Source organism: Podarcis melisellensis (genome assembly GCF_964234715.1).
Source record: "Podarcis melisellensis genome assembly, chromosome: 17".
In the NCBI taxonomy this organism is placed as follows: Eukaryota; Metazoa; Chordata; class Lepidosauria; order Squamata; family Lacertidae; genus Podarcis; species Podarcis melisellensis.
In genome coordinates, this window is record NC_138534.1 from 24,689,015 (window position 1) to 24,693,687 (window position 4,673).

The 4,673-nt window shown below is 45.0% G+C and overlaps 1 long non-coding RNA gene across 1 annotated transcript; it reads left to right on the forward strand.

The window, feature by feature from the left end:
• Positions 1 to 876: 876 nt before the first annotated feature.
• LOC309360650 lies at positions 877 to 2,892 on the forward strand. The gene is made up of 2 exons (XR_014164241.1): positions 877 to 973; positions 2,700 to 2,892. It is a non-coding gene; the product is annotated as an uncharacterized lncRNA (long non-coding RNA).
• Positions 2,893 to 4,673: the final 1,781 nt, after the last annotated feature.

Below are 4,673 nucleotides of genomic sequence, written 5' to 3' on the forward strand. Positions count from 1 at the left end.
TTCATTTCATATTTTGTCTATAAGTGTACAACCAAAACAATAGTTTTACTACAATTAGTAGTAGAAAGATGTCCACGCCATGCCATTTCAAGTCCCCCCCCCCCAGTTAACAGAAGAAAAGCTCCCATTTCCAACACATGGTCACAATTGTGAACAATGTCCCGGCTCCCACTACATGAGAGGAAGATTGTGGGTATACAGAAACCTTTATTGCTCAAGTCCTTACAGTGCAGAAAGCTGAGTAAATAGGCAGAACATGTGCCGGGCAGAGGGAGGCAATGTTTTAGCTGCATCCGAGTTCCCATGTCGAGCAAGTAGGGGGCTAGGTGTCTCCAAGGAACTCTTGCCTGAGAGCAGAATCCACATAGGAAGTCTGACAGTCCAGGGGTCAGAGAATCCAGATGATCACAGAGTCAAGGGTTCAGATGGAGAGCAAGAAGCAACAAGGTAGGACCAGGAACTACCGGCATTGTTTCCAGCATCTGACTGCTGCTGAGAGTTCTGTTTAAGATAAGGTTACCAGACACCCCCAGATTTACAAATCAGTCCCTATACAAAATCCATTGAAGTTGAAAAGTGCCCCCAGATTCATTGAAAAAAAATGGGAACCTGAAATATACTTGGAGTCCTGTAGTGATTTCATGCTCTTTATTGCAGATTGGAAAACAGTGATTGAATTGCCCCCCAAACCTCAGGCTTTTATATACATTATTTACACAATGAGTCCCATCTGATTGGCTGATTCTGCTTCCCTCCTGGAGCCTGATTGGTCTTTTCCTGCAGGCCAATCAGTTGTTACATTCTAGGATTCTACTTGCCTATTGTTCTAGGATCCAAGCTTAGTACATAAGAGAACCTTAGTTTAAGAGTGCCAGAGCCAGCTGGCTCTCATCAGTGCCTTCTCCTCTGTGGAGGCTGATCAGCCGCAGGTGGAATCACTCACCTTCTCCCCCTTCAGGCTGCTGTTCAGCAGGTGAAGCTGACTTCTGGCCCATAACAAGCAAACTAAAACGTTGATCCAACCAACAAGCAACACATGTCCTGTAATCCTATCATATGGGAATGAGAATGGCGCGACTTAGCACGGCAAAGGGAACTGGGCAAGCAAAAATGCTGCCCTCTGTGAAGGCTGAGCCTGAATTATCTGTTCACACCTGCACTGGGGTGATGAAGGTGACAGTACGAACACTTGGGAACAGAGTGACAGCCTCCTGCTGGTGGCATGCTCTGGCAATGCTTTAGGTGGAGTTGGCATAATGGGCAGAGCATGTGAAGGTGCCCTACACTGTGGTGACTTGGGGGACAGGGCAGGAGGCAGGCACCCCACTAGGACCTTTCCTGAGATCTACTTCCCCAATCAGCTCCCTGGGCTCCCTAGACCCTGGTATGCTCTGCCCCAACCTATTGAATCTTCCTCCCAGGATTGTATGGGGCCAACTACTCCCTTTAGTTTTCATCTGGCCAGTCGCTGTCCACCACAGCCCCAATGCCCATGACAAACACATATCGTATGGGGCAATGGCAACATATGGTTTTACCTACGGGACCGCCTCTCATGGTATGAGCCACAGAGGAACTTACGGTCTTCAAACAAAAACATCTTGGAAGTCCCAGGCCACAGAGAGGTTAGACTGGCCTCAACCAGAGCCAGGGCTTTTTCGGCTGTGGCTCCGATCTGGTGGAATGCTCTGTCACAAGAGACTAGGGCCCTGCAGGACTTGACATCTTTCCACAGGGCCTGCAAAACATGAGCTGTTCCACCAGGCCTTTGGCCAGGGCACAGCCTGATTCCCTCCTTTGGCAATCTTCACAGAACTCTAGGCCAATGGTTGCCATCACTTTGATTTGAATTAATTTTATAATGAAATGATTTTAGAATGTATTATTTTATTGTTGTTAGCCGCCCTGAGCCCTGCTTCGGCTGGGGAGGGCGGGATATAAATTAAAAATTATTATTATTATTATTATTATTATTGCATTGTTTGTTTTCTATTGCATATATCTAACCTTTGTTCCACCAAAGAACCCAAGGCTATGTTTGGGTGGACGCGGATCAGGCCCAGACCTGCTGTACCTTCAGTAGATCTGTGGCCTCAGGTGCCTTCAAATCATAGCCAGGGACTATCCTCATACTGTAACTGATCTTGAACAAAAATCCAGTCACATGACTCAAGCACTTTCTGTTGGGAATCATTTTTAAAGAGTGGTTAATCTCCAGTGTAATGATTCAGTCATAATCTTTGAATGGGCTCTATGATCTGGAGAGGAACTCCACAAGTTAACGCCTCATAAGACAGAGGTCCCATACCTAATAGAAATATATCAGAGTTCATGTAAACACAGGGAAAACAGGATTTAAGGTTTTCACTATGGTGGCTTTTGAAATAGGCCCGAGGGTCTTCACTACGCTGTGAGGCGCTAATTTACCTGGGAACTTCATAGTTACTATGGTAATTGGCTCTCAAGTTGTCCCCAAAATACCTCTTATGCAGTTGTAGCCATAGGTTAATTTAATATTCTTATTGCTAAGCAATACTTTGATTCAGTGTCATTATGTTTTGAGTTATATATTTCTGTCTGGAAATGTCAAGGCAATTCATCCCTATTCGTTTTTAGGACTTTTGTGTTCTTCTTGTTTAAAAAGAGTTAATTGCATTTTCCCCTCTGGCACAATTTATTTGTCTGGGTTTTACTTGTAGGTGGAAAGAACAGCAACAGGACACTGAGCTGAAAAGCAAATGATATCAGCCTGGAACATGAAATTAAGTGTGTACTTTAGGGCACTACTAGACAGTAGTAGTTCTATGTATTGTGTGGCAAGAGGTCTCCCCTACCCTTCGGTCCTTCCCAATACCAAGAATAAGAGGCATGATAACAAATATTTGGGTGAAATCAGGCCACAACTTTATTGACTACAGATATAAGAGGTTTGGCATAGGCATTGGGTAGACCCCAACCCTTCTGGCCTGCCTGCTGGAAGAACTTATGTTTAGGGGTCAACCAGAAATGAGGGAGTCCCTGACCTCTACATAAAGGGGTAACAGCTCCCCTGGATTGCACCTGGGGAGTGCTCTGGCCCCTTGCCCCCACCTGGGTGTCCAGAGAGCAGCATCTCCCCTGGATCCCTTTAATGGGATACCCATTTCGGAGGGGCCAGGCAGAGGCTACAACCTTCCTTCCAATCAAGACTACACCTATGCAATGCCCAAACTGCTAAAGTTGTGACACCATGAGGATGGTGAAAACCAGAGGGCTGGAACCAATTTGCCAACTGGGAAAATTCCAACTTGGCCCCAAATACAGTGACTGACCATACCATAGCAAAATTGGGCAGCAACATGTCACAGCAATATATATATGTATGTATATGTATATATATACGGAGGGTGGAAATGAAAAGTGGCTGCAGTGCGAACCATGGGCCTATGTTATATACTGGAGCTGGTGCCCTATGCCCACTCATGATTCGTGGTTAGGTGAGTTGGCAGGATCAATTACCCAGGCAGGAAGCTCAGCTTGGAGGCTTCCTTTGCTGCCTGGGAAACAGTCCCTGAGACTCCCCCGTTGGATCCCAGCACATGGGGGAATGCTGACCCGCAGTGGCACCCATCAGAGACTTCTAAAAATGGGTCTGAATTTAACAGGAAAACAGTTTTGTGGATGATGTACACAGAAATCATCTAAGGCCAGCCTTGCAAGGAGGCCACTTTCCTACGTGAGCTATGTGCTCCAAAGCACACCTGTAAGAATCACACACTGAGAACTTCAGCTTCCCTTTCTCTCTGAAGCCCTTGTGTTAAACTAAAACTTGTTCCAGAGGTCTGAAGGACCCTTTAGAACACCATGCGGATTGGCGTGGAGACTGCAGGAGAAGGGAAGAATGTGAAAATAACACCATTTCCCTTCATGGAAATTCTCTGCTGGATCAGAGCCTTCTATCAAAAAAGGGAGGGAAAAAATCACGTTTTTACATGCAAGCCCCACTCAAGTTAAGAGGAACACCTCCTTCTGAGCACCTCCCAGTGGCAACATACTTGACATGCTTGTGGGGGCGGGCACGATGATCCTTAGCCTTCTTTTTAAATTTTCTATAAATTTCTATAAATCAGATATAGAAATATCTGATTATTTCTAACAACAGCTTCTGGACTTTCAGAAGTAGCCATATGGACCTTCAGAAACCAGCTCACAATCTCACTTGTTGCACATTGTAAATCTATTATATGTCCTAATGACTACAGCATGCAATACTTTCAATGTGCAACAAGTGTTGTCAAGAGATACTGTTTGCTAACTGTGGGAATGTTCAGGGTGGCAGGAGAGGATACATTGTTTATTTATATCCTTCCTAACTTGCACTAGCAGGTTCCTTTTCTTAGCAGAGTGCATTCCCCTTTAAGCAGCAGAAAACTGGTTGCAAACTCGTTGGGTTTCTTAAGACAATACGCAATTCAATCTGGCTTGTCCAGATTGAAATGTGTTCTGATATTTTCCTGGTAAGACCCCTTGAACCCCTCCTAAAAGAATAAAGACACCACAGTCTTATTCATAAGCAATAAAAAGAAAGTTTGCTCACGATCAGGCAGAGCACAGTGTGATCCCTGAAGGCAGGCTTAAGGCTTAAAGTTACAAACGTATAAAAACAGGTTTACCCCATATGTAGGTTGACCTAG